This window comes from Takifugu rubripes, chromosome 3 (genome assembly GCF_901000725.2).
Source record: "Takifugu rubripes chromosome 3, fTakRub1.2, whole genome shotgun sequence".
In the NCBI taxonomy this organism is placed as follows: Eukaryota; Metazoa; Chordata; class Actinopteri; order Tetraodontiformes; family Tetraodontidae; genus Takifugu; species Takifugu rubripes.
Genome location: NC_042287.1, coordinates 6,605,781 through 6,619,317, shown reverse-complemented (window position 1 = coordinate 6,619,317; position 13,537 = coordinate 6,605,781). Strand labels below are relative to the sequence as shown.

Genomic DNA, 13,537 nt, shown 5'->3' with positions numbered 1-13,537 from the left:
AATGAGATTAAACTGAAGAGGGTGGGCTGCAGGGCGGAGAGGCGAACAGGTGGGGATCATGAAAGAGTCAAGGGCAACAAAAGTCCCTCCAACAACGAGAAAAGAAAGAGAGCGATGTCGCCAACATGAGGGAAAATGTGGAGGACAAAGAAAGCAAGAAGGCTCCGGCCGTGTCCCACGCAAAAGAATTATGAAAGAAAAATGAACAAGGCGTGAGGTGCTGGGAGAGAAAGGAGCCAATTGTTTGGCCTGCAGGGGGAAAAAGAGTTCCCTTGGCCTGTGACCAACAAGTATTAGCCTCCCTGGGATGGAGAACTGAAAAGGAAAGAGGGATGGGTGGAAGGAGGGATGAATGGATGGGGGCAGGGAGGGGATTCTTGGAGGGAGACGGCGAGAGCGGCAGGTGACTGGTGGCTTTAGTTTGTATGATAACGGCAGGGAGACGGCCAAGATTACACAATTACAGAGATGTCAGCTGTTAATCAGGGATGGTTTTAATAAGTGAGGTATTATCAAAGATCTTCTCTGGAGGATGTGTGACACTGAGGAGAAATGGAGACCACATTTTTAAAAAGCAAGCCAATGAAGCAAATATTTTACATTTTGGAAACCTACATTACTCTTCCCAGTAGTTATTGTGGCGAATTCACCATGATTGTGAGGCTACGAGCGATCACACACACACCCTGTATTTCACTGGAGTAGTGAGGACAGTTTTGGGTAGCAAGCATATTTGGCGGTTGGAGGGTTGAGATTTGGTTTAAAGGGTGAGGTTAGGCCTGGATTGAGATTTGGGTTAGGTTGAGGATTAGGAATTTAGCTGTGAAGTTTAGGGTGAGGGGCTGGGAAATGGGGGTCCTCACAAAGACCTTTAGTTTAATCCCTGAAAGATTAACTATTAACGTAACACATGTGTTTCAGCCTGGAGGCTGTAAACAACATGTGTGGACTGAATTTGCTTCACTGTTCTTCCCGAACTTTGGGTTTCAGTTAATATCAGAGAATAATCTACCCACAGCTCTGATTTCCTTATTTGCAGGTGGGGGGAAAAGCATCATTTGAGGGCAGAACAGTGAAGACAGTGTGGGTCCGTGGAGCTACGTGCCAACAAGACGATAACAGGAACAAGAAAGTGACAAAATGTGTTTGCTTTAGCCGTCAGGTGGATCCGCTCTCCAGAAAAAGCAGCTGAATAACAGCCGTTGAATAACATTCAGGAATAACAATAGTGATATAACGTTATTATGGAGTTTTAATGCTGCATTCGACCCGATGAGATCAAACATGTTCTACAAATAACACCCAAAAACTGGCTGTTAGCAGAGGGAACTTTAGGACTGAGAGAAGCCAAGGAGCGCACACACACACACGCAAACACACACACACACACACACACACACACACTTAAACACGCAGCAGCAGAGCCAGTGAGTGTGTGTTTTCAGCGTCCTTGTTACTAACAGTTCTATCCTAAAAAGCGGGGGTACACAAGTATCTTCCACATACTTTGGTACGCTTACATCAGCTCATCTGTAAGCTGGATCATCTGCAGCATCAAGTTCAGGAGGACCTTCATCCCTGAGGCTGATCACTCAAATCCCCCTTCATTAGTCATTATACACTGACTGCTAAGCAGCCCGTGCGCTGCCTCATGTGTGTATCTGCATGTCTCATTTCAGGTCTGTCAGTTATTGTGTCCAGCTGCAGGTATGGATCAGTGTTTCCAGTGTTTATTTGGGCTCTTTGTGGGGATTTAAGATGAACAGAAAGAGAAAAAGGGGAGATTCTGCCTGAGTTTCACTGCCTTCACTGCTGAACATTTGTTCCATTTGACTAAAGGCATCAGAATAGATCAAAAGAGATCCAACCCAAAAAAAGTTGCGCTAAGTCTGAGATATCGCACTCATCATCTTCAGCTCATGTTAGTCTGGGCTGCACACACAGCCTGTAATTAGATTATTATTGTAGGAAACACGATCCATGGCACTTTGAGAAAAATGCTACTAGAACTGCCTCTGTGGAGAGGCGAAGGCTTCAACCTCTCATGTGGTGGGACAAGCCCTGAAACAAGACACAATAAAGGAGCCGCTGAGATGGGGGCAGCCTGCTGGCGGCTGGGCGCCGGCTGTTTGGGAGCGTTAAGTAAGTCGGGACCTGCCTCTGGTCTCTTCACTGGGTTGGCTTCCACTTTTCTAAAATGCAACTCTATTCATGTGAATGACACAAGATCATTTAGCACGAGTTCTAGGCTATCAGGAGGTTCAGAACATTGAGCTCACCTGTCCGTCCAAAATCCAAAGGAGTTTAGAGCATTTCCAGTAGGGAAATCTGGATCAGCCTGAACAACTCAGGTGCTTTTACCGTCCGGCGGTCATCAGCTTTCCTTTGTAGTTAAAAAAATGTATAGACCATTGTGGTATAGAGAGCAGTGTAAAACACTCTCTGAGCTCTTACTTGTGGGACAAAAACACTCATTCTCTAACCTGCTTTTAGAAAATGTAACCAAAATATTCTGGAAGCAGGTGGAAACCCCTGATGCTGCCAGCAACGCCCACGGATTAGATGATCAATAAAGTTTAAGGCCGGACAAAATCCTGGCAGAAGTTGTTCTCCGTAAGCGTGGAACAAATCCGGTAATTCCAGTGACAGGATGGAGGCCGGTGGGCAGACAGAGGGTGGTGGCAGCGTCCCGCTCCGGTGTGGAAAGAGTCAAGCGAGCCTTTGAAAAAGTCCAATGAGCGGCCGGGGCGCGAGTCAAAAAGCTGCAGAGAGAGATCTGAGCATTCCCCTGTCTGCAATCAGCTCTGGTGATGAACGGCTGCACTCTGGCACCATTTAGAAAAACACACAGCGCTATTGCACACACACACACATACGCACACACAACTCTCCTTAACACACACATGCGAGGAGTTCACACACACACGCAGTTTTCACAGGAGCTGAGAGGACTAAAAGTGCTCAGAGGCAGGACCGGCAAGAATAATGGACTTAATTCAAGAGGGGCGAGAGAGAGGGGTGAGAGAGAGGGGGAGAGAGAGAGAGAGGGAGGGAGAGGAGGGGTTGAAGGAGGAGGGAAAGGTGGGAGGTGGGAGAGAAGGAGTGGAAAGGGGCAGGGAGCAGCATTGTGCTGCTTCTAATGTGCGTGAACATGTTCTTCACTGCTCATCATGGTCATCCTCTCACACAATACACACGCGTGTGTGCTGGTCTGTGCACGGCCTGATGATGCAACCCCACATCACCGTGTTACCATTCACCAGACAGCAGCTACACACAAGTGACACGGCTCGCAGTGGCGCTCAGCACACTTGTGACAGTGAAATACAGAAACCCACAGGTGGTGTCCGGGAGTCCAGGACCAACTGAGGCGAGACCAGACCCACAGAAAGGTGACCCGACCCACAGACTGACCCGCAGAGCGGACCGACAGAAATAGAAAGCAATGCTTGAGATCATGCTCACAGGCTGGTGTATAAAGGAGATAAGATGCCATAAACACGGTGCATTTAAGGTGGATGAGGGGAAAGTAAAGGAGTAAAGCTGAAGTCTGGGTCAGCGACGTAGAAGCCCCGAGAAATGTTTAATGTTTAAATGTTTCCAGGATATCCCAGCTGCCCATAGTCAAAATGTGGCGCTTCGACTTTGAATTAAAATTAGTACAAAAGCTCAAACTCCCATAATGTAGCGAGTTGTCAAGGTTTTTTAGTTTGGACCGAGAAGAAGATGCGAATGTACAAATCACCTGAGACGGTTATCGCCCCCTGGTGGACTCAGACGCTCCTCAGGCAGTGACTTCATTTCCTTCCCTGCATGAGTCCTTGATTAAGGGCGGAACTATGACCCGAGCACATCTCAGCCATGATAACGTGTACATGCGTGTGTGTGTGCATACCTTCCTGTTGCTAGGCGCTGCACCTGCCACTGGAATGAAGACCAAAGGACTGTGGTGACACACACCTACAAATCCAGCTGGGTCAGACTCCCCAGGCAGAGAGGTCATGGGTCTCACCCTGGGGGGTTCATTGCCCCGTGTGTGTGTGTGTGTGTGTGTGTTTGACTGGATTTCACTACACAATGCACACTGGGTTCAGAGCTCTAAACAATTTCACGCAGATGGCCGCGTGCACAACTATAGCTGCGTAAGTAAGCCCGCCGCCCACCCCTGCTGACCTGTCCGTCATAAACCAGTCTGACGTCTCTACAGGCGAGGAGTGGACGCCGTGGTCCTCACAAAGGCTTTTGTCTCCGCTAAAGCCCCTGAGCTTTTCAGCCTGACGAGGGCTCGGTGTCTTCATAGCATCTCAGTGAAGTTTTGCTTTACTGCTGCTCAATGAAGCGAAATGATCTTTAGTTTGCAGCGGGACCACAATCAGGGTGGTGTCTCACCGGGATGGGTCCACGCGGTCCCGTAGGGCTATTGATCTTTTGCCCCCTCTTCACCGTCAGGAGGCGGGGCCGCTATCAGCACTGGGATCAGCACTGGAATCTGCTCCTCTCTAACGTTATAAAAAAGCTCTTCTTTATGAACTCTGCTTTAAGGAAGCCATTCGAATATTATCGCTGGTTTGATGTCGCCCGTACTGCAGATTTAGATGCTTATACACGACTTTCCACTTCAATGTCATTGCAGTTATCGGGGGGGGGGGTCATTACAAACAGAAAGCATTTGTTACAATTTAACTAAACTAATCTGTGAATGGACATGCTCAAATTGCACCTTTGTCAAGGATACTGTGATATATTACTATTTATACAACATTAAACTACGAATAATTGCAATACTTTCATGCAGTTCAAGGTCGACTGACCATAAAACTACAGCCAAGCATGCAGATGTGGTTGTGAATGAAAATAGCTGCCAACTCACTGAAGGAAAGTAATTTATATTCTTTTTTTCCTGTTTTATTGAATGGATGTTGGGAGCAATGACGACATTACTGGCGTTTGTGTCATGCTACCATTTTATCATTGTTCAGCAACTAGTCTATTTCAACACTGTATTATGTGGAGGGCCTATTTTAGTATAACTGGATGCGGTTGGATAATCTGGCAAAACAGACAAATGGTCAGACTGTTGTTGGACATTCAGGCAGAAACAAAAGCTGGAAATGTGTTTCAAGTAAGCCAAACATGTCGATAATGCTACGGAGACACGTAGCGCGACAACTGCCAGCATTGAACGCTTTATAAACATTTGCTCGCCGAGGCCGCGCCTGTAAAATTAGCAGGACGGAATACAGCTGTAGAAGGCCGGAATGTTTGTCTATTTCTGTGAATTCTGAAGTCTTTGAGGTGGATCCAACATTAAACACAAACCTGCACTAAGTGGATCATTAGCATAGCAGCTATGCAGCCTATTTTTACAGCCATGCTAATCTCATCTCATATGTGTGGGAAGACAGGTCAACTATTTATAGCAAGCACAGTGCAGGGCCGGGAGTTAAACACAGATGAGGAAGTTAAGGGGGGTGGGGGGGGGCTCTGATGAGGACATATTTTGTTTTAGCTGTATGATGGGTCCTGGCAGGTCATCCATGATGGCCCTCAGACCTCATGACATGGCAGCGTCTATGGGAGCATGGTCAGAATGGAAAAGAACACTTTCAAGCATTACAGTTGGAGAAGAGGGGGGGAGAGGGAGGACGAAAAGGGGGGAAGGGGGGCAGAGAGACAGACAGGTCCCGCTTGGGAAGCCTAAAGGCAGAGAAACTTATAATCCTGCCTGTTTTCTTTGATGTGATCACACCCAACTGAAAGGACGGCAGATGGGAGGGGGGCTGTAATTTTGGCGTGTCAGGAGGGCGGTGTGTGTGGCGTGATGGGTGAGGGGGTCTAACAGTGGTGCCAGGAGGCTCAGAGGTGGGGGAACGCGCTCCCACAGGCCAGCAGTCACACTTTATCTGGCTCAGAGGGTCAGCGAGTGGATAAGACCACCTTTAAGCATAAGCTTGGTTTCTTTCACACACTCACACGCACACACACACACACACACACACACACACTCACACCTCAGAGCAGGTTCTGAAGGTCAGCGAGTGAATTACAACACTCTGCATGACCCCGGCTTTGTCTGTTTCTCACACAGAAACATAAAAACACACGCACTTGCAAAAAGAAAAAAAAAAAAGCGGGATCCCTCGCTGGAATGCTCACTAGCGCACAAGTTCCCACCACTATTATATCCAGCTGGCTGATCACTCAGCTTCAAAACTTGATCGTGTTTTACAGGAGAGAACCTTTGTCACCATCTATGAATTTAAAAATATGGTGTTAAGGAGTTCTTTGATTGGGATGATCTACAGTCGAGGTGGGCAGGTAGCGTCTGGCTGTGGCAGAGCCTCTAATTCAGAGCTTGGCCTTCATCGACCCTGGAAGTTGGCAAATTATTTTTGAGGGAATTCACAGATCAGAGCAAAGACGGATCAGAGGCGGAAAACTTGGAAATCACCTAATAAAAGGAGGCCAACGCAGATGGCGCGGGGAAGTTCCTGCAATTTACTCATCAATAAAGTTCCTCTGTTCTCATTCTAATTGAAGATTGATATTATACAGAAGATTAAAACCTCAGGAGGCGTCTGTGGAATAAAGCTTCATCACTCCACCTGCGGAATAAACACATCAGGCACAGATCCCCCCCCCCCAAAAAAAGATTCCCACATTTCATCCTACAAACCACATAGTCGTGTTGCGTATTGGTGCAATTACAAAGAAAAAAAACAGCAACTTTTACCTGCTTAATTAAACAGAATATGTTCTGTAAACTGATGCAACATTTGCCATTAAATCCCAAACAAATCCAATGACAAACTGCAGACATTTTCTCTCCAAGAATTAGCAGAACAATTGCAGGCGTGATTAAAATCCCTGCTGTCAATAAACACTTGGATTCCACTGAAAGGACGCTGCTTCATCATCCAGCGCTGAGATGTGATAGCAGAGAGCAGCCCCAATAAAGTGATTCCTGATCCTGATGGGCACTGATCCAACCAGACACTTCGCTCTCAGCACCACTGCGGATTAAACACACATGCCGCCTGTGCACAGAAGCGCGGGCTCCTCACGGAGCTGCTGAGTCTCCGGGTCTCGCTGTAATGAGCATCTGCGCCCACCGGGGACATCAGCAATGAGGAGCCTTCACGGCATCAGCGGCTTCCACACCAAGTTCAAACATTGACATTCAACGGCTATGCTGGGTTTTTGGCACGACGGTCGCGCGGATCTGTGCAGGGGAATCTATTTCTTAACCCCGTTAACCCAAAAGAATAATTGAAGGATTAAGAAGAATTAAACTAAGGGGTCACATTCACAGGAAACCACAAATGAAAGCTAAGCTGCTGTTAGCCTGAACTCTATCAAGAGGGTGATAACCTCACTCTGAAGTAGTCTACTGTCAAAATAAGAGTAGAAGATAGAAAAATAAAAAAAGACAGGGTTGTAACCATGGTTACACATCTAGATGCTGCCCCCCCCCACCATAAACACGTATTAATAATCATATTCTGTACATGTCTGGCAGATACATGGAGCTCCTTAAGCTTGATCATGGGACCAATAACATTACTACTATTCATGCTTAGGTCATATTATGGGATAGGAGCCTTTAATAGTCAGGCCCCTTTAAGTCGTAAAGAGCTTATTGTGTTCTTTTATTGGATTACGTCTCCTGTGGATGAAGATCTGGTGTCAGAACCTCTAAAAGTGAAATGTGTCAGCACGTTAAAGTTGCTCTTAGAGACGTGTCTGAGACAGACGAGAGCCTCCGTCAGCGACAAAAACAAGATCATTTTGAGATTTTAATGATTCTTCATCAATGTCAATTTTAGTCCTTCTTTTAGTTTGGCCTAACTTTATTTTTCTATATGGCATTAAAAATTAGACCATGAAACATTATTATCAGAACTATGATTATATTTAATATTTGACTTTCAACGTTACAGCGTCAACGATCCGGCAAAGATTGATCACCCCGAGCAAAAGTTACAGTCGTTTCAAATCAGCAGGCATCACCACGGCAACCCTTACAATCACTTTCCCAAAGTTAGGCACGCAAAATATGCAGACGCTCTCGACCCTCTGCCAGACATGTGGAGAGACGATCACACACACACACACACACACACACACACACACACACACACACACACACACACACACTGCAGATGTTTAGAAACAGCAGCCTGTGATTAGAAGTGGTTGACGGTGTGATTCTGCCATCACTGTCAAAACAGCTCTCACACGCTCGTTCTGGGTCTCAGACACTGTCTGCTCCTGCAACTGAGAAATCCCCTCCGTCAACTGGTAATTAAACACAACAGGAGGAGGAAATGAAAAGGTCTGAACACACAGACGGATGAGTGGAAGGTGAGACCTTTCTATAAACATGTCGGGCTTGTAACACCATTAACGGAGCATTAACTCCTCAAGTTTATAGAAGCACGTGTCCATGTTGTTGTGGTTCTGCTGGTCGCCTCTGTGTCAGCAAGACCCAACTGAGCCCAGTCAGGCTGCACAATTCACATCATGTCCATGGAATCAAATATCATATTGAATCCAAGATGGGTTTAAGGTTTAAACATTACGGGTCAAAGGTTAGAACACTCACCCACCCACCCACCCACACACACACACACACACACACACACACACACACGCACACACACACACACACGCGCACACACACACACACACACACACACACACACACACACACACACACACACACACACACATAGCATCAAACATACAGAGTAAAATACAGGCAAAAATCGATGGGACTTGTGCATCAGAACCGATAACAGACTGGAGGCATCAAAGGAGAAACAGTAACCTGGGTTCTTTAAATATCGATCAGACAAATATCTGTGTAGCTGTTGGCTTCTCAGTTTGGCCGTGTTTTTAGTTACTGTTCCCCCAAAGTGACATTTATGAAGATTCAGCATGTGGTTGGATCCACTCCTGTAAAACTGGGTCAAACAGAACCGTTGTGACACCACTGGCTCCGCCTGCAGGTTCCTCCACTCATTCTGTTTGAGGTTCCAGGTAGTCGGCCAAGAGTGGAGCGTTCTCAGTAACGGGCCGTCCTGTGCAAACAAACTGTCCTTCCCGTCCCTCCGCTGTGGCTCACCTCTTCTTCTCCTCGCACCCACACTTTCCTCCCCTCCCTCCCTCCCCCTCACTCCTCCCCCTTTTCCTAGAGCCAACGTGTCAAGCAGGAGGGGAAAAAGCAGGCTGTTTAAACTCAGGCTGGGAGGGTCGGAGGAAGAGATTTAGGAAAAATAAGAGATTTAATGAGGCAGATGTCAAAACTGTTGCTTGAGTGTCCTTTAAATGTGTCCTCTAAATGTCCTAATTTCAGGAGGTCAAGATTATTCAGTTTGGCCACTTGCAGATCTGGATCCATCCATCCATCCACTCATCCATCCATCCATCCATCCTTCCTTCATCCATCCACTCATCCACCCATCCCACCGTCCATCCATCCATCCACTCATCCATCCATCCACTCATCCATCTACCCATCCCACCATCCATCCATCCACTCATCTATCCATCCACTCATCCATCCATCCATCCACCCATCCCACCATCCCACCATCCATCCATCCATCCATCCATCCATCCATCCACTCATCCATCCATCCAGAGAAACATTATCCTTGTTTCTATTGGCAACAAGGATTTGGGGTTGACTCCATTTGTAAGTGTGTTTATTATAATCTGTGCAGCACAACTGGCACCAAACTGGAACCCTGAACCCCACAAATTATACAGAGAAGTTCTGACTTTTCAAAATAAAACACAATAAAGACTTAAGCCGTGCACTCATGTGGACACACAAGTCCATAATTAAAGGGGGACAAAATTCCAGCCCGTGCTTCATTTTTCTGATCCGTCTTAGTCGCACCAGTGGATTTTCAATCCTGGTTTTGATAAAAGTATCAGTGGAAGCTGGTGGGAGCTGTCGCATGATGGCTTTTCCAGTCCATGAAAAAACACACCTCTCGTCTGGAACGAGGGTGGACGGGGCAGACAGAAGTATCCGTGCTGCCTGTGGTCCAGCCGCTCCAGACGGTTCTTCGGGGATGGAATATGTTTCTCCGGACGTCTTCAGCTGTGGCTCAGCAGCGTCCGACCAGCCTTTCCAGATGATGCTGTAGGAGGAAACATCACTTCCAAAATCAGAGGACTTCTGCGAGCTGGTTCAGTTGCTGAGTGGCAGCTGGGTCATTATTGACCCGCTCTCACCGATGGCCCTCGCGTGCCTGATTTTTGTCCTTCAGAGCAGGCTGCATATGTAGCGAGTGACATCCTTGCTGGGGTATTTCCACTTGAAGCTCCGCAGCTGGTTTTCAGCACGGAGTGGCAAAGATCCTCACCTGCAGCCGCCCGACTCATCTCTGACAACGGATCCCATCATCAGCAACAATTACAGCAGAGATAAACCAGAACACACTGTACTCCATCCCTAAACTTTGCCCTTATAACGATATATTTCAGATATTTCACCCTTGTGTCTCACTTGGTTATTACCCTCATATTCGCCTGTGGTACCGACCTCACCATTTATCATGCAAATCACTGTAAAAACAGACGCTCCCTCCATGAGCTGCTCTGCTGCTTCATTTTACTCCTTCCTGCTCGCTCCAAAACCCTCATTCTGTTGCAGCGATCGTATTAACAAGCAGCCCGACAGAAACTCTTTGGCAGAGGTTTGAAAAAGGAAAATAAAATGTTCCTGTAATTGCGCTTCACAGCTGCGTGATGCAGGCAACCACAGAGAATATGGGCTGCTTTACTGCACTCCTGTTTCAGACATCTTTAGTTAATAAATAATCCGGTCGGCGGCCACGAAGGTGGTAATTTAAAGTTTTCCACTCAGGCTTCCGGGGCTGTAGAATAAAGAGCCTGCCTGAGGAGTGCTCTGTGCATGTGTGAATGGGGCTACACGTGTGAGTGACACAACCTCTGATAACCCACAGGGGGTCTACAGCAGACGCCACGTTCATGTTGGAAGGTGATCTTGCAGTGGCTGCAGCCCTGCGATCCCTCTTACTGTCGTTACTGAGGTCTTTTTTATCATGGGGAGATGTTGCTTTCAGGCCACTCACACTTCTGCGCAGGCGTGTAACTGTGTGCTGTCACATCAGGATCCAGGAGCTGATATGCTGTTAATATTTGATGTTATCTGAAGACGAGTTCGGCTGTCAGTAATGTTCCAGTCTGCTTACAGCTGCAGAACCATCTGAGAAAAGAAAAATTCAAGCAAGGAATAACTTTTCAACCTGACCAAAGGGGAGTGAGCCCATGTTTTGTCCAGCAGGGGGCGGTAAGGACACCTGTTGGTCTTCCCTATTTTAACTGTGGTTGATTATAGCGCATAACAAAGGTGTTTTACAGTTTATTCAATCGTGAGGTGATGAATCGGTCACAGGGGCACCGGCGCCAGACCCAAGTCCTGTTTCTTGTTCTTCGCTGATGCTTTTTAAATATTAGCCGGGCATGGTTTTCGTCTCTAATCCCACAGCTCGCAGTGGTTTGATTTCGTTGACATTGGAGGAGAGATGCTTGAGAGGGGAAAAGAACTACAAAGGAGCCAAGTATTTGAAGTGAAATAGGTTGTCCCTTTCAACACTGTGCACATGTGCTTAGCCGTTCACTTCCCAGTCAAACAGAATGAAACGGGGGCTTTAAACACACACACGTGCCGATGGAGAAGTTATTTAACTTCCCGTCTTTACGCCATCCATCCGTGTTGAACTCCTCCTTGTCAATGTTAGTCACTACCTGAACTCCGTCCAAGTCAAATCTTTCTTCCAGAAGTCCATTTTCACCATCCCATTTTTTAAAATGTGTGTTTCCTCCCCCCGACTAATCAGGTTTTTATCCTTCCATCCCAACCTTTGAATCGCCTCCATATGAAACCGCCTGTACACTTTGTGGGGGGGGGGGGGGTTGTCTTTGCCAGCACAGATCCTCAGATGGGAAACACATCAGACGCTTTAAAACCTGCTCTTACTGACAAGTGATGGCATCTGCATTCCCGACACACCTGCAGCAAAGGCCTCTCCAAGATCTGAATGAGATGGAACTCGTTCAGAGGTTTTCGAGCCACGACACCGCGAACAGAATTTCTTTGTGAGGAGGACAAAAACACGGGGCAGATGGTGGCGTGGCGGCAGAGAAGAGCCTCACTTCAGAATCAACACATTCAATCATCACTCTATCAGAAATGGTTCCATTCCCTCCCAAATGTGCCGCAGAAGCTGGTTTGTAGAATGCAGTGGACGTGCTATGCTAGTCTCTTCAGATGACGCTAGCATGGGCATCACACAGCTAACTTCTTTCTTAACCAGAAGCTGCATATCGTAGGATTGGATTGCTCCCTGTCAAACCTTCACCTGAGCACTTTCCCTAGGAGCCAAGAGATGAATGTTTTCTTTTCCTTTCAGTCCACGTGTAACTGATATGAATCATTTTCTGTGAGTGATGGGAAGAAAAGCAGTCTTAGCTCCTGCTCCCTCAGGCCTATTTCTGCAACTATCCCTCCCTCTCCTGTTATCTGCATCAACCTTTTGGCAAGTAATAGTGTTTACGCTAACTAGAGGCTTTCTGGCAAGTTCACCCTTCAAAATCACCCCCATCGTTTGTCTTCTGTTTGACATTAAGGATCTTTAAAGTCAGATTGTAACCTTTACGTAAAGTCTTTTCAACCATCAAAATAGCTAAAGCTAGCTGAGCTTGAGGCTTTTGTTGAAGTTTTTTAGTGTCAACGGTGTCTCAACCCTTTCTAAATAGTCGTAAATGTGCACTCGCTTGTCTATAAACCACCCGGTTGCAAGAAAGGTCAAGCAGCCAAATAATTCACCGTCATTATTTCCTCTCCGATTCCAACACCGCTCGGGGCTCTTGGTTGCAGTCTGAACGCTCGTGCGTGTTCAGTAGCTGCTGAAAAGCCTGATTATGAGGACTAACTGCACAGGGTGATTTGACGTGAACTGAGCTGCACAATGGGGGCCGATTAGGGGAGTCAGAGATGGGACATGACGTGAGGCTGAAAGAGGAAGCTGAAGTTTAGTAAGACCAGGACGGAGAACCGGCATCCGAAGGAGGTAAAAATGAAACTCCGTTCATAAAGTGTTTCATCGCTTTCATCCTTCCCGATGACACAGCTCGCTCCGCTGCCATCCCGGCGCTCCCGGGAGCCCAAATACCAGAGCCCCAGTAGGAAAGTCTCATAATTACAGCAGTTGCAGTAATGACTCCAGACATTTTGCTGTTTCTTGGAAAGTTCTGGGCTCCTGCTTTCACCAACTGGTCTCTTCAGTTCGAGAGCGCTGGATTGTTTTTGTCACATCCTGCTTCACTTGTGAGACTTGAGTCAGTTCTGTAGTCCAGCTGGTAATTTACAGAGACAGTCCTTGAAGCACCGATGACCTAAATACGAAGGAGGTGTTTAGGTCTTATTTACACAACACCACGGAGGCCATGGTCTCTGCTTTACCCACACATTCACGCTAGGTTTGGGTGAAACGCT

General features: G+C 47.0%; 1 protein-coding gene across 3 annotated transcripts in view; it reads right to left on the bottom strand.

The window, feature by feature from the left end:
- The window catches only part of sema3b (sema domain, immunoglobulin domain (Ig), short basic domain, secreted, (semaphorin) 3B), a 68,848-nt gene that overhangs the window by 42,906 nt on the left and 12,405 nt on the right, over positions 1-13,537 (bottom strand). The window contains exon 1 of one of the 3 annotated variants that reach the window (XM_029833198.1): positions 2,280-2,916. The exons of the other annotated variants lie outside the window; for them this stretch is intronic. The gene's annotated coding sequence lies outside the window, so the exon portion shown is untranslated. Of the gene's footprint in view, positions 1-2,279; positions 2,917-13,537 lie in introns of those variants that run through there. 3 annotated transcript variants of the gene reach the window in all.